We start from the raw sequence: 25,575 nt of genomic DNA, 5'->3' as shown, positions 1-25,575 counted from the left end.
AAGTAATGGGATCGAACTGGATAAAAGGAAGCAAAGAATCTAATTCTGCACACAACAATTCTTTATTAAAGTTAAACAACTCTACACTAGATACAGAACAAAAATTACACACAAATCATTTAAAATAAATAATACAAATGTTATATTTAATTAGAGCTTCTCAACTTCACATAATTGTATAATTGATGTATTTTAGAATTTAACCCAAGTAAATTGCCAGTAATGCAAAAATGCTTAAGAATGAAATATTACAAACTAATGCCAAATTTATTTTCAATCAAAGTATTTATTAAATCTTTAGTCTTAAACTAGACTTTTATTTCCTGTAATTTAAAATGTATTTTATTTGTAAATAAACTATTTCGTAGCAAAACCAAACTCCATATTATAAACTAACACAAATTCTAAATAAATCAAAACAATCCGATATACACTATATTTAAAACTTTATACTCTATACTACCACTACTACTACTACTACTAATAACAACAATAATAATGATGATGATAATAATAATAATACTAATAATAATAACAATAACAACAACAACAACAACAATAATAATAATAATAATAATAATAATAACAACAACAACAACGACAAAATAATAATAATAATAATAATAATAATATTCATAATAACATGTTACAAGTTCTTTAGAGGTAGATGAAGTAATTTTTACGTATGCTAATTCTCAATGCAGTATACCTATCCACCTAAGAAAAATATCCAAACTAAAACTGATTACATTCCTCTTGCCTGGAAAAAGAAAATCTAAGTCTGCGGCACAGCAATTCTTGACCAAGCCGTGAGAGCGGGGATATATATAGAGATCCCTGTTATGGGAGACTTTAGTTTGCCATAATAGGGAATAACTTACAACCATCAGCCTCACAAATGAATTCTCGGAAGACGCATCTCCCTCGTGATTCAAAACCCATGAAGCCCTTATTCTGTTCCGGCGATACACTGCTTCGTCAAAAACTTCTTTAGCACGCAACTTCGATCCTAATTTAGTTTAAGTGATGTTTGAAAATTTGCCGGCGGGAGAAAAACTTCTACTGAAGGTTTGTTTTACAAGACACAATGAATGATAGTTTCCACTGACTATTCGTTTTATAAGATACAGCTGTTGTTTTACAACAATGCTGGCGTAAAACCTCTACTGAACATTTATATTACACGATTCAGCTGTAACTTATCAACTTTATTAAAGGCACTACGTGAGCTGGACTTCAAAATAAGGCGAAAAAGGCATTTGAGAAAATAGTTTTTGACAAACAATGTCATGATTCAGATGAAAATATTACACGAAGATTTCAGCACTATCATTCAGACTCAAAAGCTGTTATATACTGTGCAAATCGTTATGAAAATGTATTCTAACTACCAAGGGCAATGACACTAAACATCTTCAGTATGGTAGCTTCATCAAGTTCGTTAATACAGGACAGACCCTGTTTTATATAAGTACGTATCGGTGGCTACTAAAGAAATTGCAATATTATGCGAAAGGATGGGCAGCCATGATGATAAGTATACAAGAAATTATGTAGAAAACCCTACAGTATCCACAAATTAATAAGCATATAACGAAAAATATATAGTACATGCAGGGCCGATTACAGTTACTTTTCATCCACCTGTCCCAGTCAATTGCTTTGCGAAATTTTCCGTGTCCCAACTAACTTTTCACTTGTCACAAATTTGTAATTACTTCCGAAGTTTTGATGAGATGTGCTGACGAGCGCTAAAGCAAGAGTTGGTAGATGTGCCTGGGTTGACGTTCACACGTTCTAGTCCATTTACTGAACTGTTCTTGAGAATTTCTAAATTATTTAATCTAAATGTACTTATTTGTTGGGTTAAAACCAGAGTGAACAGGTTGTGGGATCTTGTCCGAGTAATTTAGCGGGCGTGTGTGTGTGTGTGTGTGGGCAGTTTCGTGATATGGCCCCTGGCAAATTTCTTAAGGCTATAAGATGATTTTTTGAGCTGTTGTTGTGTAATAATTAAAAATATCAACATATTTCTGAATTTGGACTTTCTGGCTTGTGTTTTCTTGAAACTGATGTGATATATGTTCACCTCATGTAGTCACTACACAGAATGTAGCGACTGTAGCCAGTGAAATACTAATAGTCGGCTAGGAAGCAGGGCTAGCCACTTATATCAGTATATACGTTGGTTCAAGGCAAGTAGAATATCTCAAAAACTGCTTGGATGACACTATTTTAAATTGCATCAAGCTATTAAGCACACAATGTTTTTCAAAATTATCACCCCAGGGAAAGGGCTTGTGTTTGGTGCTGTGAGCATCACCTGTTCTCAAAAATTACCTTCGGACATGAAAAATGCATGAATAAATTTGGGGGTGAAGTGAAACAGCATTTTATTCTTTTAATTCCCACTGACTTGTCAAGTCAAGTGAGTGATATTCATATGTATTTCTTTATTATACCTATCCAAAAATTTGGACCCATTTTTTGACTTCACTCGTGTATTTTATTTTCTTATGAAATTTTATATTAGGCAGGTGTAAGCAACATTACATTTGTGTGTACAAACTGTCCCTTGCACCATTGCACCCTAAACGCAATAAAACAAAGCCGCTTAAAACGCCGCTAATTAATCATGCAATTTTTTTTTTATTTTAACCTGTTTTAATTATGTCGCTTAGTCACATATGCATGCATGAATTACATTTACATATAACCATCTTTAGTTATTATTATTAAGAGAGTAATATATAATTACTCTAAGCAAAGACTTAAGGAGAATTACTCAAGACATTATTTTACGAGGTTCATTTATTTAATTATTCCCTAAGAGAGGCAAATCTAGGATTCTTAATTACTACAAACACACCCAAACGCCGAACAAGCAAATCAATAATTCGTTCCATGTCGAGATTCGAACCTGGGTTCTCTTAGACGGGATATGGGAACTATCGCCTGCCGGTAGTTCTGCCTTTAGTTGTGATACAAGACGTAAATGTATGCATGGAAACCAAGTGTTCAGTACGTCCTTAGGGTACGAGTGGCTGAATAAAGGTAGATAACAAAAAATCATAAAAGTACGAACGTGACTGACACTCACAAAAAAAAAAGGAAACACTTGTTCCCGACAAGGGACTTGGAAAGCTCTACTAACTCGACTTCCAAAATGATTAGTCAGGGGAGACGATTACGGGATTTAATCATGTCATGAAGCAAAACAAGAAAGCGTTTTTTATTATGACTACGCTTGCAAAGTTGTTTGAACAATGTCAGTGCTAGATATTTACCAACTAGCAACTCACTCCTTGAAACATTTGTCAGTTCGCAGCACCACTAAATGATACTACTCTACGATTAAGCTAAACTCAGAAAGTACAAGCATTGATATCACCATCGTGAGTAACCAGGTTCCAGTCTCGAGATCTGTAGTTATGTTGCAATATGGATATGACAGATTATCATGTCTCTACATGTGCTTATGCATCTGTGGATAAATAAGTGAATGTTCTATGTGTGTGTGTGTGTGTGTGTGTGTGTGTGTGTGTACATGATGAGAAACCGATATCTACATCAGTCAGCTGTGTCATGTATTGCGAATATAATTTATTCTGGTTAAGAAGAAATGATAATTTAAAAAATGAATTAAATTCTTGTTAAAGTTTTCAATGCAAATCCTGACCTTTGATTGTATGGTGTTGATAACAATTAAAAAATACTTCAGTAGTTTATCGGTCTATTTTCTTTCGAGAAAGAGTATATTGTTTCGTCTTTTGTAAATACACAAGCGGACCATGTAAAAGAAGTAATTTAAAGAATAAACATTCATAGATGCTGAGTTTGAGTTATATCTTATCAGGGACATTTACTCGCAAAGAATTCTATTAAGAAAACTGACTCCGTAATTTTTAAAGAGAAAATTTACTGTATATAGAAGATAATTATTGAAATAGCCTAATTCTGCAAGTTTGATTTTTTGGGCATAAATCCTGCATTTAGAACTAGCAATTGCCAGGAATCGTTATCAATTTCCCCAGCATACTGCAGCAAGTCTTTGTAAATATTCTGTTGTGAATTATTTGTGCTCAGTCTAGGGTCTTGAACGGCAATGTAATCATTTCCAGGTAGTAAATGTTTTCCTACTAAATATTGTGTTCCGAAAGGAAACCGGGGCAGGTTATTAGAAAAGTACACTACAGTCGAGCGTACAAGTTACTTGTGGTGTGAATTAACATATATCTTATAACAAGCATCGAGTCATATTTTGACTTAGAATATCGGTTGAATAAGAAAATGAACGGATATGCCTTCAGGAGATGAGTAGGTACGATATTTAGTACTTCTGACGCCGCTTTAAATTTTCAGATTTAATTTTGTACCGTGTCGATTAAAGGAAATAAAGGGAGAGGAAAATATGAAAAGAAACAAACGTATGGCCACAACCTTTGCGTCATTAGCACGACCCTTTAACCTACTGAACTACTACTACTACCAATGATAATAATATTATTAATACTACTACTACTAATAATACATTTATCAGCAAGAAAGCAAATATATATATATATATATATATATATATATATATATAGAGAGAGAGAGAGAGAGAGAGAGAGGAATTAACTCTAGCCAGTCAAGTAGAATTAATGTTTACACACCACCCTACTATACATTCTGGACTCGATAACAATAGTGCCTTATGCAATGTTTACACTGGTGTAGATAACTTAAGCTGTTGAATTTGGTTTCATCTTGTGGCCGGTTTGAAAAATAAGCAGCCAAAGAACTTTATTTTCATGCAATTTAGCTTTGTATTTTTATTATTTATTTTCATGTTTGCCTAAAGTTCTAAGACCAAAGTGTGCCTAAGCTGATCGTAGATCTCTCACTTCACCCTCTAGATCTCAAATATTATAATGTATAGTGAATCATGATTTTCGTAACATTAAGTTTTGATATTGAATTGTTATGCTTTTAGAAAATAATAGTACAGACTTTATCTCGTTGTTCCAAAAAAATAAATGAAAGAGAAGGAGAAGAAAATAAAGGTATATAAAGAAATACTATAAATTATTTAATGGGTTTGAGACGCATGCTATTAGTTTTCAGTCTAGGTACTGGATTAAACCGTCTTCTCCAACTGTGTATAACTTTGAAGGTGTCTATATCAGTGCTATTATTTCTATTTCCGATTAACTGAAAACTCTGAACATCGTTTGCCTTTCAACAGCGACCTCAACTACAATCCTACTGTCATCACTTCCTGGATCCGTCACCGATCTATCACTAACAGTACGATTATTGTTTCGTTCTTCCTCCGTTTCTATTTCTTGATCGGTCTTATAGACTCTGCTTCTTACAGTTTCCTGCCCTCTTTCTTCGCTATAATTATCCTGTATTTAATTCTCAACGTCTTCTTCATCATCTTCGGCAATCTGTAACTCCAGTGATTGTTCCTCCCTCACAGCATCATCAACCTGCGGATTCACTTCCACAATGTCCTCTCTGTAACATGTACATGTTTGGGCATCTTCGTGGCATTTGTCGCATATCCCTCATTGACACATAAAGGAAAACTTCCACAACTGTCAAATCTTTGCCTTTTGCAATTCTTAGCTACATGGCCCTTCTCCCCACACTTATAGCACACAAAATCCAGTCACCTTTTCATAACATGGCTCGCATCTAGACATCTAGAATACACCTTTACTTGATTATCGTGCAATACCCCAAAATATGTTTATTATTTATTTTCATGTTTGCCTAAAGTTCTAACTGATAGCTTTCTATATTAGGTTTAAGGTAAACTTATAAATTACTCCTCGTGCTAACTGCTATAACGAAGATAAGACACATACCAAAGTGTTCTTCAGCTGCGTCCACTTGCTAATCAAAATCCTCCTACACAATCTAGAAATACAGATGGAGTACATACTTTCACACAATGAATGATTAGCAAAAGGAACCACACAATTAGGGTACGTAAAAGCATTGCCAACGTGTATGTTAATAGTATAAAATATATGGAAATAATGTAAAATGCATAACTCCCATATTATAACAAATATTGGTCTTTTCATAATTGCCGAATGTGCTAACGTTAACACATTGCGTGTTGTTTTAAGTAAAGTCATAAATTACTCCTCGAGCTTTTGGAGAGAACGAAGATAAGACACATACCAAGGTGGCTCTTGGTTAGTCGTGGATGTCTCACTTCCACTTGCAGGTCTCATATATATCTTAGATGGTCCACTGAATCAGGTTTTGGGTAGCAGACTAACGCAGCTTTTAGAATTAAATAATATAGTTTTAGGAGATAACTAGGTACAGATTTTGTGCCTTTACAAATGGAAATTGAAATTTGTGCTGCAGAATAGAAATGAAAGAGACGTATGAGAAAATAAAATAAGTATGGCCAAAGGGGCGATCGAAGCCACGAACTTCGCATGGTCAACGTGTGTGTTATCATTATAAAAATCTATTGAACCAATGTAAAATGCATAATTCGGAAATTATAAAAGAAAACATATCTTACTATCCTCTTGGACACTTCAATATACAGTTTGACAATATGATTTCAGCAAAAATTGTTGAGGTCAAACAGTTGCTATGCTCTATACTGATTTCTATGAATGTGCATTCTTATTACCAACTGATTGGGAAATGAACATTGGCAGTATGGTAAGTTAAAATAATAATTTACCAAAGTTCATCAAGTTCATTTTTACTTAGGACACACTCGTCTATAAAGTATAACGTGATAAGAAATATAATAGCAGCAATCGCTAAGCAATCTGTAATATTTGGCGCAACGACAGGCAACCATGATGATAATTATGAAACAAATGAAGTAGACATGCCTACAGTATCCAGAAACTAGTGTGCCTCATGGTGGGAAATCTACAGATCACGAAGCTAATAGGCAAGGTTTTATCATGTTGACTACGCTTTCAGGAGTCATCTGATGCAAATTCAGTTCTAGCATATTTACTATCTAGCATCCCGCCCTAAAGCCCTGATCGATTCAAATTGACCAGTAAATTATTACCTACTACTGGAACTAACATATGAACTACTGCAACACCTAGCAGTTTTAATAATGATAATATTAATAATAATAGTAAGAGTAAATTTATCGTCAAGAAAGAAAAAGAGACAAGCCTAACTCAGCATGATTAAAATCAGATCTCCACTGTCATACTGTAACGCATCAAGGGTGAAGACCAAATAAAAAGGAATATATGGACAGCTCACGCCTTCTTCAGCTACTAGATGTCTCCAATGTATTGTAGTGTCAAGAAATGGTGTGTTCACCACAACCGTTCTTATTTAGATTATAAAAGCACAAAACAAAACAATTATAAAAGCCAAAACATGTTATTATACAACGTCCAGGCTTGTATGTGTTTTCTCACAAAATTTAGTTGTCAAAATAATGAAATATAATATTTTAAAATATGCAGACCATATATTTGATGGTCAATGGCTTGTGAAAATCAGCATAAATATTCAATTTATCATAATTCGCATAACATCTAATTCAAATAATCCCATTTCCAAACTAATCTTGCACAGAAAAGTAAGTTAATAGTTTTCCAAATTTGTTCATTTTGACGCACCGAAGTGGTAATGATGTTGTGCATCCAGTCAAAGTTCGGAACCATACCCAGGTTTGAGTTATAGAGTTCAATGCTGAATAAATTAGACGTACAGTCTGGAACCGGATGCAAATAGTGTGTCGCCTTTGTTGGCTGAGGCACAGTTTGTCCTTTGCAGCAACGTAGACATAGAATACAATTTATTTTGCTATATGTTCACTACATTTGTTTCTCAATACTGACCTTTCCACTGTGTGACAATCAATACAATCATATGTTAATTTAAGATACCGTCAAAGATGATATCACGGTGAAGTTCTTGTCAAAGGTTGACCTGCATTTGTTTGAGAGGCTGGACTGTCAACAGAGCAGCATGTAAATAGAACACATATTTCACTTCAGGAAAATCACCAAAGCCTTATAACACACTAGTCACTGTCGCCAAAATACAAACGGAAAACCACACCTAGAACTCATATTCTTCAGAATAAACAATTACCTTTAAATCCCTACAAGAAATGCATATATATAACTCTTCTATCCCCACCAAAATGAGAGGAAAAATGTACTGAAAATAGACGAAAACTGCTAGAACTACAATGGTGGGTACTGAACTCGAAGTGCTAATTGTGACCTGATTCCAAATAGTCTGGGACTGAATGTCAATAGTGTGTCGAGTAGGTTAAATGCGACAATGTGTGTCGTTTTGTATTTCTATCATAACTAATTTTAGAAAGCCCTGTTAGGGTTTTGTTATGTCGATCAATTCCAGATAAAGCGTTATTGAACTCACCAACCAAGATAGCGCTATCGCTAGTATTGTTATGCAAATATGTGTTTGATCTCATTAAAAGGTATACCTTACTCGCACAAGATTTGTAGCATAAATATTGATGAAATCAACCACTCTTCATCAAGATCTATTTTAAATGTAAAATTCTACTCTTATGAAACATTTCATGTGCCACTTGATTTTTCACCTCTCTGACTACTAAAACATCAGCACCAGCCCTCCTAATGACGGCATTGCTATCAAATATGTCACCATTACAAATCTCATTTTCTGTGATACATTCAGTAAACTCATCATCCCAAAAGGCTTCTTGCAATAATAAAATATGGCCTCTTATATTTTAGAAATATTTCTAAAACAGACTTTCGCTTATTCAAATCTAGCATGCCGTTTACAATTAGAGATACAATATATAAGGCCATTATAATGATTAGTGTGTTTAAAGTATTACATTATGTCGCATGTTTTATCATTTACATGAATACTAGAAATTATTTAATGGATTTGAGACGCATGCTATTCGTTTTCAGTCTAGGTACTGGATTAAACCGTCTTCTCCAACTGTGTATGACTTTGAAAGTGTCTATATCAGTACTGTTATTTCCATTTCCGTTTACCTGAAAACTCTGAACATCGTTTGCCTTTCAACAGCGACTTCAACTACCATCCTACTGTCATCACTTCCCGGATCCGTCACCGATCTATCACTAACAGTACGCCTGTTGTTTCGTTCTTCCTCCGATTCTATTTCTTGTTCGGTCTTATCGACTCTGCTTCCCACAGTTTCCTCCCCTCTTTCTTCACTATAATTGTCCTGTATTTAATTCTCAACGTCTTCTTCATCATCTTCGGCAAGCTGTAACTCCAATGATTGTTCCTCCCTCTTAGCATCACCAATCTGCGGATTCACTTCCACAATGTCCTCTCTGTAACATGTACATGTTTGGGCTTCCTTGTGGCATTTGTCGCATATCCTTCATTGACACATAAAGAAAACCTTCCACAACTGTCAAATCTTTGCCGTTTGCTATTCATAGCTACATGGCCCTTCTCCCCACACTTATAGCACACAAAATCCAGTCACCTTTTGATAAGCTGGCTCGGATCTAGACATCGAGAACACACCTTTACTTTATTACTGTGCAATACCCCAAAATATGTTTATTATTTATTTTCATGTTTGCCTAAAGTTCTAACTGATAGCTTTCTATATTAGGTTTAAGGTAAACTTATGAATTACTCCTCGTGCTCACTGCTATAACGAAGACAAGACACATATCAAAGTGTTCTTCAGCTGATTGTGGATCTTTCACTTCACCCTCTAGATCTCAAATATAACGTATATTGAATCATGATTTTGGTAACATAAAGTTTTGATATTGAATTGTTAAACTTTTAAAAAATAATAGCACAGACTTTATTTCGTTACTCCAGATAAGAAATGAAAGAGAAGGAGAAAAAATAAAGGTAAATAAAGAAATAGAGAGGAAAATAGTAACGAAAATAAAAACTATTGGCCACAGGGGGGATCGAACCCACGACCTTCGCGTTATTAGCACGACGCTCTAACCAACTGAGCTATGCGGCCACTTGCTAATCAAAATCCTCCTACACAATCTAGAAATACAGATGGAGTACATACTTTCACACAATGAATGATTAGCAAAAGGAACCACACAATTAGGGTACGTAAAAGCATTGCCAACGTGTATGTTAATAGTATAAAATATATGGAAATAATGTAAAATGCATAACTCCCATATTATAACAAATATTGGTCTTTTCATAATTGCCGAATGTGCTAACGTTAACACATTGCGTGTTGTTTTAAGTAAAGTCATAAATTACTCCTCGAGCTTTTGGAGAGAACGAAGATAAGACACATACCAAGGTGGCTCTTGGTTAGTCGTGGATGTCTCACTTCCACTTGCAGGTCTCATATATATCTTACATGGTCCACTGAATCAGGTTTTGGGTAGCAGACTAACGCAGCTTTTAGAATTGAATAATATAGTTTTAGGAGATAACTAGGTACAGATTTTGTGCCTTTACAAATGGAAATTGAAATTTGTGCTGCAGAATAGAAATGAAAGAGACGTATGAGAAAATAAAATAAGTATGGCCAAAGGGGCGATCGAAACCAGGAAGTTCGCATGGTCAACGTGTGCGTTAACATTATAAAATCTATTGAACCAATGTAAAATGTATAATTCGGAAATCACAGAAAACATATCTTACTATCCTCTTGGACACTTCAATATACAGTTTGACAATATGATTTCAGCAAAAATTGTTGAGGTTAAACAGTTGCTATGCTCTATACTGATTTTTATGAATGTGCATTCTTATTACCAATTGCTTGGGAAATGAACATTGGCAGTATGGTAAGTTAAAATAATAATTTACCAAAGTTCATCAAGTTCATTTTTACTTAGGACACACTCGTCTATAAAGTATAACGTGATAAGAAATATAATAGCAGCAATCGCTAAGCAATCTGTAATATTTGGCGAAACGACAGGCAACCATGATGATGATTATGAAACAAATGAAGTAGACATGCCTACAGTATCCAGAAACTAGTGTGCCTCATGGTGGGAAATCTACAGATCACGAAGCTAATAGGCAAGGTTTTATCATGTTGACTACGCTTTCAGGAGTTATCTGATGCAAATTCAGCTCTAGCATATTTACTATCTAGCATCCCGCCCTAAAGCCCTGATCGATTCAAATTGACCAGTAAATAATTACCTACTACTGGAACTGACATATGAACTACTGCTACTCCTAGCAGTTTTAATAATGATAATATTAATAATAATAGTAAGAGTAAATTTATCGTCAAGAAAGAAAAAGAGACAAGCCTAACTCAGCATGATTAAAATCAGATCTCCACTGTCATACTGTAACGTATCAAGGGTAAAGACCAAATAAAATGGAATATATGGACAGCTCACGCCTTCTTCAGCTACTAGATGTCTCCAATGTATTGTAGTGTCAAGAAATGGTGTGTTCACCACAACCGTTCTTATTTAGATTATAAAAGCACAAAGCAAAAGAATTATAAAAGCCAAAACATCTTATTATACAACGTCCAGGCTTGTATGTGTTTTCTCACAAAATGTAGTCCTCAAAATAATGAAATATAATATTTTGAAATATGCAGACCATATATTTGATGGTCAATGGCTTGTGAAAATCAGCATAAATATTGTTGTTGTTGTTATAGGGTTTAACGCCATTTTTCAGCACAAGAGAAGCTATACATGGCGGCCAGTATTAATGGTGGAGGAAGAACCGGGAAAACCCCGGAAAGAACCACCGACCCACGAGAAGCTAACGGCAAGCTTTCTCACGTATCCACATTTGCCGAGCCCGAGACTCGAACCCACGCAGACAGAGGTGAGATGGCAGTGATCCGTGACGGACAGCGCTTTAGACCACTCGGCAGCATAAATATTCAATTTATCATAGTTCGCATAACCTCTAACTCAAATAATCCCATTTTCCAAACTAATCTTGCACAGAAAAGTAAGTTAATAGTTTTCCAAATTTGTTCATTTTGACGCACCGAAGTGGTAATGATGTTGTGCATCCAGTCAAAGTTCGGAACCATACCCAGGTTTGCGTTATAGAGTTCAATGCTAAATAAGTTAGATGCACAGTCTGGAACCGGATGCAAATAGGGTGTCGCCTTTGTTGGCTGAGGCACAGTTTGTCCTTTACAGCAACGTGGACATAGAATACAATTTATTTTGCTATATGTTCACTACATTTGTTTCTCAATACTGACCTTTCCACTGTGTGACAATCAATACAATCATATGTTAATTTAAGATACCGTCAAAGATGATATCACGGTGAAGTTCTTGTCAAAGGTTGACCTGCATTTGTTTGAGAGGCTGGACTGTCAACAGAGCAGCATGTAAATAGAACACATATTTCACTTCAGGAAAATCACCAAAGCCTTATAACACACTAGTCACTGTCGCCAAAATACAAACGGAAAACCACACCTAGAACTCATATTCTTCAGAATAAACAATTACCTTTAAATCCCTACAAGAAATGCATATATATAACTCTTCTATCCCCACCAAAATGAGAGGAAAAAATGTACTGAAAATAGACGAGAACTGCTAGAACTACAATGGTGGGTACTGAACTCGAAGTGCTAATTGTGACCTGATTCCAAATAGTCTGGGACCGAATGTCAATAGTGTGTCGAGTAGGTTAAATGCGACAATGTGTGTCGTTTTGTATTTCTATCATAACTAATTTTAGAAAGCCCTGTTAAGGTTTTGTTATGTCGATCAATTCCAGATAAAGCGTTATTGAACTCACCAACCAATATAGATTATCGCTAGTATTGTTATGCAAATATGTGTTTGATCTCATTAAAAGGTATACCTTACTCGCACAAGATTTGGAGCATAAATATTGATTAAATCAACCACTCTTCATCAAGATCTATTTTAAATGTAAAATTCTACCCTTATGAAACATTTCATGTGCCACTTGATTTTTCACCTCTCTCACTACTAAAACATCAACACCAGCCCTCCTAATGACGGCATTGCTATCAAATATGTCACCATTACAAATCTCATTTTCTGTGATACATTCAGTAAACTCATCATCTCAAAAGGCTTCTTGCAATAATAAAATATGGCCTCTTATTTTTTTAGAAATATTTCTAAAACAGACTTTCGCTTATACAAATCTAGCATGCCGTTTACAATTAGAGATACAATATATAAGGCCATTATAATGATTAGTGTGTTTAAAGTATTAAATTATGTCGGATGTTTTATCATTTCCATGAATACTAGAAATTATTTAATGGATTTGAGACGCATGCTATTCGTTTTCAGTCTAGGTACTGTATTAAACCGTCTTCTCCAACTGTGTATGACTTTGAAAGTGTCAATATCAGTACTGTTATTTCCATTTCCGTTTACCTGAAAACTCTGAACATCGTTTGCCTTTCAACAGCGACTTCAACTACCATCCTACTGTCATCACTTCCTGGATCCGTCACCGATCTATCACTAACAGTACGCCTGTTGTTTCGTTCTTCCTCCAATTCTATTTCTTGTTCGGTCTTATCGACTCTGCTTCCCACAGTTTCCTCCCCTCTTTCTTCACTATAATTATCCTGTATTTAATTCTCAACGTCTTCTTCGTCATCTTCGGCAAGCTGTAACTCCAATGATTGTTCCTCCCTCTTAGCATCACCAATCTGCGGATTCACTTCCACAATGTCCTCTCTGTAACATGTACATGTTTGGGCTTCCTTGTGGCATTTGTCGCATATCCTTCATTGACACATAAAGAAAACCTTCCACAACTGTCAAATCTTTGCCGTTTGCTATTCATAGCTACATGGCCCTTCTCCCCACACTTATAGCACACAAAATCCAGTCACCTTTTGATAAGCTGGCTCGGATCTAGACATCGAGAACACACCTTTACTTTATTACTGTGCAATACCCCAAAATATGTTTATTATTTATTTTCATGTTTGCCTAAAGTTCTAACTGATAGCTTTCTATATTAGGTTTAAGGTAAACTTATGAATTACTCCTCGTGCTCACTGCTATAACGAAGACAAGACACATACCAAAGTGTGCTTCAGCTGATTGTGGATCTTTCACTTCACCCTCTAGATCTCAAATACAACGTATATTGAATCATGATTTTGGTGACATAAAGTTTTGATATTGAATTGTTAAACTTTTAAAAAATAATAGCACAGACTTTATTTCGTTACTCCAGATAAGAAATGAAAGAGAAGGAGAAAAAATAAAGGTAAATAAAGAAATAGAGAGGAAAATAGTAACGAAAATGAAAACTATTGGCCACAGGGGGGATCGAACCCACGACCTTCGCGTTATTAGCACGACGCTCTAACCAACTGAGCTATGCGGCCACTTGCTAATCAAAATCCTCCTACACAATCTAGAAATACAGATGGAGTACATACTTTCACACAATGAATGATTAGCAAAAGGAACCACACAATTAGGGTACGTAAAAGCATTGCCAACGTGTATGTTAATAGTATAAAATATATGGAAATAATGTAAAATGCATAACTCCCATATTATAACAAATATTGGTCTTTTCATAATTGCCGAATGTGCTAACGTTAAGACATTGCGTGTTGTTTTAAGTAAAGTCATAAATTACTCCTCGAGCTTTTGGAGAGAACGAAGATAAGACACATACCAAGGTGGCTCTTGGTTAGTCGTGGATGTCTCACTTCCACTTGCAGGTCTCATATATATCTTAGATGGTCCTCTGAATCAGGTTTTGGGTAGCAGACTAACGCAGCTTTTAGAATTGAATAATATAGTTTTAGGAGATAACTAGGTACAGATTTTGTGCCTTTACAAATGGAAATTGAAATTTGTGCTGCAGAATAGAAATGAAAGAGACGTATGAGAAAATAAAATAAGTATGGCCAAAGGGGCGATCGAAGCCACGAACTTCGCATGGTCAACGTGTGTGTTATCATTATAAAAATCTATTGAACCAATGTAAAATGCATAATTCGGAAATTATAAAAGAAAACATATCTTACTATCCTCTTGGACACTTCAATATACAGTTTGACAATATGATTTCAGCAAAAATTGTTGAGGTTAAACAGTTGCTATGCTCTATACTGATTTCTATGAATGTGCATTCTTATTACCAACTGATTGGGAAATGAACATTGGCAGTATGGTAAGTTAAAATAATAATTTACCAAAGTTCATCAAGTTCATTTTTACTTAGGACACACTCGTCTATAAAGTATAACGTGATAAGAAATATAACAGCAGCAATCGCTAAGCAATCTGTAATATTTGGCGAAACGACAGGCAACCATGATGATAATTATGAAACAAATGAAGTAGACATGCCTACAGTATCCAGAAACTAGTGTGCCTCATGGTGGGAAATCTACAGATCACGAAGCTAATAGGCAAGGTTTTATCATGTTGACTACGCTTTCAGGAGTTATCTGATGCAAATTCAGCTCTAGCATATTTACTATCTAGCATCCCGCCCTAAAGCCCTGATCGATTCAAATTGACCAGTAAATAATTACCTACTACTGGAACTGACATATGAACTACTGCTACTCCTAGCAGTTTTAATAATGATAATATTAATAATAATAGTAAGAGTAAATTTATCGTCAAGAAAGAAAAAGAGACAAGCCTAACTCAGCATGATTAAAATCAGATCTCCACTGTCATACTGTAACGTATCAAGGGTAAAGACCAAATAAAATGGAATATATGGACAGCTCACGCCTTCTTCAGCTACTAGATGTCTCCAATGTATTGTAGTGTCAAGAAATGGTGTGTTCACCACAACCGTTCTTATTTAGATTATAAAAGCACAAAGCAAAAGAATTATAAAAGCCAAAACATCTTATTATACAACGTCCAGGCTTGTATGTGTTTTCTCACAAAATGTAGTCCTCAAAATAATGAAATATAATATTTTAAAATATGCAGACCATATATTTGATGGTCAATGGCTTGTGAAAATCAGCATAAATATTGTTGTTGTTGTTATAGGGTTTAACGCCATTTTTCAGCACAAGATAGGCTATACATGGCGGCCAGTATTAATGGTGGAGGAAGAACCGGGAAAACCCCGGAAAGAACCACCGACCCACAAGAAGCTACCGGCAAGCTTTCTCACGTATCTACATTTGACGAGCCCGAGACTCGAACCCACGCAGACAGAGGTGAGATGGCAGTGATCAGTGACGGACAGCGCTTTAGACCACTCGGCAGCATAAATATTCAATTTATCATAGTTCGCATAACCTCTAACTCAAATAATCCCATTTTCCAAACTAATCTTGCATAGAAAAGTAAGTTAATAGTTTTCCAAATTTGTTCATTTTGACGCACCGAAGTGTTAATGATGTTGTGCATCCAGTCAAAGTTCGGAACCATACCCAGGTTTGCGTTATAGAGTTCAATGCTAAATAAGTTAGATGCACAGTCTGGAACCGGATGCAAATAGTGTGTCGCCTTTGTTGGCTGAGGCACAGTTTGTCCTTTACAGCAACGTGGACATAGAATACAATTTATTTTGCTATATGTTCACTACATTTGTTTCTCAATACTGACCTTTCCACTGTGTGACAATCAATACAATCATATGTTAATTTAAGATACCGTCAAAGATGATATCACGGTGAAGTTCTTGTCAAAGGTTGACCTGCATTTGTTTGAGAGGCTGGACTGTCAACAGAGCAGCATGTAAATAGAACACATATTTCACTTCAGGACCATCACCAAAGCCTTATAACACACTAGTCACTGTCGCCAAAATACAAAGAGAAAACCACACCTAGAACTCATATTCTTCAGAATAAACAATTACCTTTAAATCCCTACAAGAAATGCATATATATAACTCTTCTATCCCCACCAAAATAAGAGGAAAAAATGTACTGAAAATAGACGAGAACTGCTAGAACTACAATGGTGGGTACTGAACTCGAAGTACTAATTGTGACCTGATTCCAAATAGTCTGGGACCGAATGTCAATAGTGTGTCGAGTAGGTTAAATGCGACAATGTGTGTCGTTTTGTATTTCTATCATAACTAATTTTAGAAAGCCCTGTTAAGGTTTTGTTATGTCGATCAATTCCAGATAAAGCGTTATTGAACTCACCAACCAAGATAGTGTTATCGCTAGTATTGTTATGCAAATATGTGTTTGATCTCATTAAAAGGTATACCTTACTCGCACAAGATTTGGAGCATAAATATTGATTAAATCAACCACTCTTCATCAAGATCTATTTTAAATGTAAAATTCTACCCTTATGAAACATTTCATGTGCCACTTGATTTTTCACCTCTCTCACTACTAAAACATCAACACCAGCCCTCCTAATGACGGCATTGCTATCAAATATGTCACCATTACAAATCTCATTTTCTCTGATACATTCAGTAAACTCATCATCCCAAAAGGCTTCTTGCAATAATAAAATATGGCCTCTTATTTTTTAGAAATATTTCTAAAACAGACTTTCGCTTATTCAAATCTAGCATGCCGTTTACAATTAGAGATACAATATACAAGGCCATTATAATGATTAGTGTGTTTAAAGTATTAAATTATGTCGCATGTTTTATCATTTCCATGAATACTAGAAATTATTTAATGGATTTGAGACGCATGCTATTCGTTTTCAGTCTAGGTACTGTATTAAACCGTCTTCTCCAACTGTGTATGACTTTGAAAGTGTCTATATCAGTACTGTTATTTCCATTTCCGTTTACCTGAAAACTCTGAACATCGTTTGCCTTTCAACAGCGACTTCAACTACCATCCTACTGTCATCACTTCCTGGATCCGTCACCGATCTATCACTAACAGTACGCCTGTTGTTTCGTTCTTCCTCCGATTCTATTTCTTGTTCGGTCTTATCGACTCTGCTTCCCACAGTTTCCTCCCCTCTTTCTTCACTATAATTATCCTGTATTTAATTCTCAACGTCTTCTTCATCATCTTCGGCAAGCTGTAACTCCAATGATTGTTCCTCCCTCTTAGCATCACCAATCTGCGGATTCACTTCCACAATGTCCTCTCTGTAACATGTACATGTTTGGGCTTCCTTGTGGCATTTGTCGCATATCCTTCATTGACACATAAAGAAAACCTTCCACAAGTGTCAAATCTTTGCCGTTTGCTATTCATAGCTACATGGCTCTTCTCCCCACACTTATAGCACACAAAATCCAGTCACCTTTTCATAAGCTGGCTCGGATCTAGACATCGAGAACACACCTTTACTTTATTACTGTGCAATACCCCAAAATATGTTTATTATTTATTTTCATGTTTGCCTAAAGTTCTAACTGATAGCTTTCTATATTAGGTTTAAGGTAAACTTATGAATTACTCCTCGTGCTCACTGCTATAACGAAGATAAGACACATACCAAAGTGTGCTTCAGCTGATTGTGGATCTTTCACTTCACCTTCTAGATCTCAAATATAACGTATATTGAATCATGATTTTGGTAACATAAAGTTTTGATATTGAATTGTTAAACTTTTAAAAAATAATAGCACAGACTTTATTTCGTTACTCCAGATAAGAAATGAAAGAGAAGGAGAAAAAATAAAGGTAAATAAAGAAATAGAGAGGAAAATAGTAACGAAAATGAAAACTATTGGCCACAGGGGGGATCGAACCCACGACCTTCGCGTTATTAGCACGACGCTCTAACCAACTGAGCTATGCGGCCACTTGCTAATCAAAATCCTCCTACACAATCTAGAAATACAGATGGAGTACATACTTTCACACAATGAATGATTAGCAAAAGGAACCACACAATTAGGGTACGTAAAAGCATTGCCAACGTGTATGTTAATAGTATAAAATATATGGAAATAATGTAAAATGCATAACTCCCATATTATAACAAATATTGGTCTTTTCATAATTGCCGAATGTGCTAACGTTAAGACATTGCGTGTTGTTTTAAGTAAAGTCATAAATTACTCCTCGAGCTTTTGGAGAGAACGAAGATAAGACACATACCAAGGTGGCTCTTGGTTAGTCGTGGATGTCTCACTTCCACTTGCAGGTCTCATATATATCTTAGATGGTCCTCTGAATCAGGTTTTGGGTAGCAGACTAACGCAGCTTTTAGAATTGAATAATATAGTTTTACGAGATAACTAGGTACAGATTTTGTGCCTTTACAAATGGAAATTGAAATTTGTGCTGCAGAATAGAAATGAAAGAGACGTATGAGAAAATAAAATAAGTATGGCCAAAGGGGCGATCGAAGCCACGAACTTCGCATGGTCAACGTGTGTGTTATCATTATAAAAATCTATTGAACCAATGTAAAATGCATAATTCGGAAATTATAAAAGAAAACATATCTTACTATCCTCTTGGACACTTCAATATACAGTTTGACAATATGATTTCAGCAAAAATTGTTGAGGTTAAACAGTTGCTATGCTCTATACTGATTTCTATGAATGTGCATTCTTATTACCAACTGATTGGGAAATGAACATTGGCAGTATGGTAAGTTAAAATAATAATTTACCAAAGTTCATCAAGTTCATTTTTACTTAGGACACACTCGTCTATAAAGTATAACGTGATAAGAAATATAACAGCAGCAATCGCTAAGCAATCTGTAATATTTGGCGAAACGACAGGCAACCATGATGATAATTATGAAACAAATGAAGTAGACATGCCTACAGTATCCAGAAACTAGTGTGCCTCATGGTGGGAAATCTACAGATCACGAAGCTAATAGGCAAGGTTTTATCATGTTGACTACGCTTTCAGGAGTTATCTGATGCAAATTCAGCTCTAGCATATTTACTATCTAGCATCCCGCCCTAAAGCCCTGATCGATTCAAATTGACCAGTAAATAATTACCTACTACTGGAACTGACATATGAACTACTGCTACTCCTAGCAGTTTTAATAATGATAATATTAATAATAATAGTAAGAGTAAATTTATCGTCAAGAAAGAAAAAGAGACAAGCCTAACTCTGCATGATTAAAATCAGATCTCCACTGTCATACTGTAACGTATCAAGGGTAAAGACCAAATAAAATGGAATATATGGACAGCTCACGCCTTCTTCAGCTACTAGATGTCTCCAATGTATTGTAGTGTCAAGAAATGGTGTGTTCACCACAACCGTTCTTATTTAGATTATAAAAGCACAAAGCAAAAGAATTATAAAAGCCAAAACATCTTATTATACAACGTCCAGGCTTGTATGTGTTTTCTCACAAAATGTAGTCCTCAAAATAATGAAATATAATATTTTAAAATATGCAGACCATATATTTGATGGTCAATGGCTTGTGAAAATCAGCATAAATATTGTTGTTGTTGTTATAGGGTTTAACGCCATTTTTCAGCACAAGATAGGCTATACATGGCGGCCAGTATTAATGGTGGAGGAAGAACCGGGAAAACCCCGGAAAGAACCACCGACCCACAAGAAGCTACCGGCAAGCTTTCTCACGTATCTACATTTGACGAGCCCGAGACTCGAACCCACGCAGACAGAGGTGAGATGGCAGTGATCAGTGACGGACAGCGCTTTAGACCACTCGGCAGCATAAATATTCAATTTATCATAGTTCGCATAACCTCTAACTCAAATAATCCCATTTTCCAAACTAATCTTGCATAGAAAAGTAAGTTAATAGTTTTCCAAATTTGTTCATTTTGACGCACCGAAGTGTTAATGATGTTGTGCATCCAGTCAAAGTTCGGAACCATACCCAGGTTTGTGTTATAGAGTTCAATGCTAAATAAGTTAGATGCACAGTCTGGAACCGGATGCAAATAGTGTGTCGCCTTTGTTGGCTGAGGCACAGTTTGTCCTTTACAGCAACGTGGACATAGAATACAATTTATTTTGCTATATGTTCACTACATTTGTTTCTCAATACTGACCTTTCCACTGTGTGACAATCAATACAATCATATGTTAATTTAAGATACCGTCAAAGATGATATCACGGTGAAGTTCTTGTCAAAGGTTGACCTGCATTTGTTTGAGAGGCTGGACTGTCAACAGAGCAGCATGTAAATAGAACACATATTTCACTTCAGGACCATCACCAAAGCCTTATAACACACTAGTCACTGTCGCCAAAATACAAAGAGAAAACCACACCTAGAACTCATATTCTTCAGAATAAACAATTACCTTTAAATCCCTACAAGAAATGCATATATATAACTCTTCTATCCCCACCAAAATAAGAGGAAAAAATGTACTGAAAATAGACGAGAACTGCTAGAACTACAATGGTGGGTACTGAACTCGAAGTACTAATTGTGACCTGATTCCAAATAGTCTGGGACCGAATGTCAATAGTGTGTCGAGTAGGTTAAATGCGACAATGTGTGTCGTTTTGTATTTCTATCATAACTAATTTTAGAAAGCCCTGTTAAGGTTTTGTTATGTCGATCAATTCCAGATAAAGCGTTATTGAACTCACCAACCAAGATAGTGTTATCGCTAGTATTGTTATGCAAATATGTGTTTGATCTCATTAAAAGGTATACCTTACTCGCACAAGATTTGGAGCATAAATATTGATTAAATCAACCACTCTTCATCAAGATCTATTTTAAATGTAAAATTCTACCCTTATGAAACATTTCATGTGCCACTTGATTTTTCACCTCTCTCACTACTAAAACATCAACACCAGCCCTCCTAATGACGGCATTGCTATCAAATATGTCACCATTACAAATCTCATTTTCTGTGATACATTCAGTAAACTCATCATCCCAAAAGGCTTCTTGCAATAATAAAATATGGCCTCTTATTTTTTAGAAATATTTCTAAAACAGACTTTCGCTTATTCAAATCTAGCATGCCGTTTACAATTAGAGATACAATATATAAGGCCATTATAATGATTAGTGTGTTTAAAGTATTAAATTATGTCGCATGTTTTATCATTTCCATGAATACTAGAAATTATGTAATGGATTTGAGACGCATGCTATTCGTTTTCAGTCTAGGTACTGTATTAAACCGTCTTCTCCAACTGTGTATGACTTTGAAAGTGTCAATATCAGTACTGTTATTTCCATTTCCGTTTACCTGAAAACTCTGAACATCGTTTGCCTTTCAACAGCGACTTCAACTACCATCCTACTGTCATCACTTCCTGGATCCGTCACCGATCTATCACTAACAGTACGCCTGTTGTTTCGTTCTTCCTCCAATTCTATTTCTTGTTCGGTCTTATCGACTCTGCTTCCCACAGTTTCCTCCCCTCTTTCTTCACTATAATTATCCTGTATTTAATTCTCAACGTCTTCTTCGTCATCTTCGGCAAGCTGTAACTCCAATGATTGTTCCTCCCTCTTAGCATCACCAATCTGCGGATTCACTTCCACAATGTCCTCTCTGTAACATGTACATGTTTGGGCTTCCTTGTGGCATTTGTCGCATATCCTTCATTGACACATAAAGAAAACCTTCCACAACTGTCAAATCTTTGCCGTTTGCTATTCATAGCTACATGGCCCTTCTCCCCACACTTATAGCACACAAAATCCAGTCACCTTTTGATAAGCTGGCTCGGATCTAGACATCGAGAACACACCTTTACTTTATTACTGTGCAATACCCCAAAATATGTTTATTATTTATTTTCATGTTTGCCTAAAGTTCTAACTGATAGCTTTCTATATTAGGTTTAAGGTAAACTTATGAATTACTCCTCGTGCTCACTGCTATAACGAAGACAAGACACATACCAAAGTGTGCTTCAGCTGATTGTGGATCTTTCACTTCACCCTCTAGATCTCAAATACAACGTATATTGAATCATGATTTTGGTGACATAAAGTTTTGATATTGAATTGTTAAACTTTTAAAAAATAATAGCACAGACTTTATTTCGTTACTCCAGATAAGAAATGAAAGAGAAGGAGAAAAAATAAAGGTAAATAAAGAAATAGAGAGGAAAATAGTAACGAAAATGAAAACTATTGGCCACAGGGGGGATCGAACCCACGACCTTCGCGTTATTAGCACGACGCTCTAACCAACTGAGCTATGCGGCCACTTGCTAATCAAAATCCTCCTACACAATCTAGAAATACAGATGGAGTACATACTTTCACACAATGAATGATTAGCAAAAGGAACCACACAATTAGGGTACGTAAAAGCATTGCCAACGTGTATGTTAATAGTATAAAATATATGGAAATAATGTAAAATGCATAACTCCCATATTATAACAAATATTGGTCTTTTCATAATTGCCGAATGTGCTAACGTTAAGACATTGCGTGTTGTTTTAAGTAAAGTCATAAATTACTCCTCGAGCTTTTGGAGAGAACGAAGATAAGACACATACCAAGGTGGCTCTTGGTTAGTCGTGGATGTCTCACTTCCACTTGCAGGTCTCATATATATCTTAGATGGTCCTCTGAATCAGGTTTTGGGTAGCAGACTAACGCAGCTTTTAGAATTGAATAATATAGTTTTACGAGATAACTAGGTACAGATTTTGTGCCTTTACAAATGGAAATTGAAATTTGTGCTGCAGAATAGAAATGAAAGAGACGTATGAGAAAATAAAATAAGTATGGCCAAAGGGGCGATCGAAGCCACGAACTTCGCATGGTCAACGTGTGTGTTATCATTATAAAAATCTATTGAACCAATGTAAAATGCATAATTCGGAAATTATAAAAGAAAACATATCTTACTATCCTCTTGGACACTTCAATATACAGTTTGACAATATGATTTCAGCAAAAATTGTTGAGGTTAAACAGTTGTTATGCTCTATACTGATTTCTATGAATGTGCATTCTTATTACCAACTGATTGGGAAATGAACATTGGCAGTATGGTAAGTTAAAATAATAATTTACCAAAGTTCATCAAGTTCATTTTTACTTAGGACACACTCGTCTATAAAGTATAACGTGATAAGAAATATAACAGCAGCAATCGCTAAGCAATCTGTAATATTTGGCGAAACGACAGGCAACCATGATGATAATTATGAAACAAATGAAGTAGACATGCCTACAGTATCCAGAAACTAGTGTGCCTCATGGTGGGAAATCTACAGATCACGAAGCTAATAGGCAAGGTTTTATCATGTTGACTACGCTTTCAGGAGTTATCTGATGCAAATTCAGCTCTAGCATATTTACTATCTAGCATCCCGCCCTAAAGCCCTGATCGATTCAAATTGACCAGTAAATAATTACCTACTACTGGAACTGACATATGAACTACTGCTACTCCTAGCAGTTTTAATAATGATAATATTAATAATAATAGTAAGAGTAAATTTATCGTCAAGAAAGAAAAAGAGACAAGCCTAACTCAGCATGATTAAAATCAGATCTCCACTGTCATACTGTAACGTATCAAGGGTAAAGACCAAATAAAATGGAATATATGGACAGCTCACGCCTTCTTCAGCTACTAGATGTCTCCAATGTATTGTAGTGTCAAGAAATGGTGTGTTCACCACAACCGTTCTTATTTAGATTATAAAAGCACAAAGCAAAAGAATTATAAAAGCCAAAACATCTTATTATACAACGTCCAGGCTTGTATGTGTTTTCTCACAAAATGTAGTCCTCAAAATAATGAAATATAATATTTTAAAATATGCAGACCATATATTTGATGGTCAATGGCTTGTGAAAATCAGCATAAATATTGTTGTTGTTGTTATAGGGTTTAACGCCATTTTTCAGCACAAGATAGGCTATACATGGCGGCCAGTATTAATGGTGGAGGAAGAACCGGGAAAACCCCGGAAAGAACCACCGACCCACAAGAAGCTACCGGCAAGCTTTCTCACGTATCTACATTTGACGAGCCCGAGACTCGAACCCACGCAGACAGAGGTGAGATGGCAGTGATCAGTGACGGACAGCGCTTTAGACCACTCGGCAGCATAAATATTCAATTTATCATAGTTCGCATAACCTCTAACTCAAATAATCCCATTTTCCAAACTAATCTTGCATAGAAAAGTAAGTTAATAGTTTTCCAAATTTGTTCATTTTGACGCACCGAAGTGTTAATGATGTTGTGCATCCAGTCAAAGTTCGGAACCATACCCAGGTTTGCGTTATAGAGTTCAATGCTAAATAAGTTAGATGCACAGTCTGGAACCGGATGCAAATAGTGTGTCGCCTTTGTTGGCTGAGGCACAGTTTGTCCTTTACAGCAACGTGGACATAGAATACAATTTATTTTGCTATATGTTCACTACATTTGTTTCTCAATACTGACCTTTCCACTGTGTGACAATCAATACAATCATATGTTAATTTAAGATACCGTCAAAGATGATATCACGGTGAAGTTCTTGTCAAAGGTTGACCTGCATTTGTTTGAGAGGCTGGACTGTCAACAGAGCAGCATGTAAATAGAACACATATTTCACTTCAGGACCATCACCAAAGCCTTATAACACACTAGTCACTGTCGCCAAAATACAAAGAGAAAACCACACCTAGAACTCATATTCTTCAGAATAAACAATTACCTTTAAATCCCTACAAGAAATGCATATATATAACTCTTCTATCCCCACCAAAATAAGAGGAAAAAATGTACTGAAAATAGACGAGAACTGCTAG

At 35.6% G+C, this 25,575-nt stretch overlaps 4 non-coding genes across 4 annotated transcripts; all 4 read right to left on the bottom strand.

The window, feature by feature from the left end:
* Window positions 1–9,902: 9,902 nt before the first annotated feature.
* Window positions 9,903–9,976, bottom strand: Trnai-aau (transfer RNA isoleucine (anticodon AAU)). The gene has a single exon. It is a non-coding gene; the product is annotated as a tRNA-Ile (tRNA).
* Window positions 9,977–14,246: 4,270 nt separating this feature from the next.
* Trnai-aau (transfer RNA isoleucine (anticodon AAU)) lies at window positions 14,247–14,320 on the bottom strand. Its single transcript has one exon. It is a non-coding gene; the product is annotated as a tRNA-Ile (tRNA).
* A 4,274-nt stretch (window positions 14,321–18,594) lies between these two features.
* Window positions 18,595–18,668, bottom strand: Trnai-aau (transfer RNA isoleucine (anticodon AAU)). The gene has a single exon. It is a non-coding gene; the product is annotated as a tRNA-Ile (tRNA).
* Window positions 18,669–22,942: 4,274 nt separating this feature from the next.
* On the bottom strand, window positions 22,943–23,016 carry Trnai-aau (transfer RNA isoleucine (anticodon AAU)). The gene has a single exon. It is a non-coding gene; the product is annotated as a tRNA-Ile (tRNA).
* Between the last annotated feature and the right edge of the window lie 2,559 nt (window positions 23,017–25,575).

This window comes from Sinohyriopsis cumingii, chromosome 14 (assembly GCF_028554795.1).
Source record: "Sinohyriopsis cumingii isolate HCF-2022 chromosome 14, ASM2855479v2, whole genome shotgun sequence".
Taxonomy (NCBI): Eukaryota; Metazoa; Mollusca; class Bivalvia; order Unionida; family Unionidae; genus Sinohyriopsis; species Sinohyriopsis cumingii.
The sequence above is the reverse complement of the archived record's forward strand: the minus strand, read 5'-3'. Positions and strand labels throughout refer to the sequence as shown.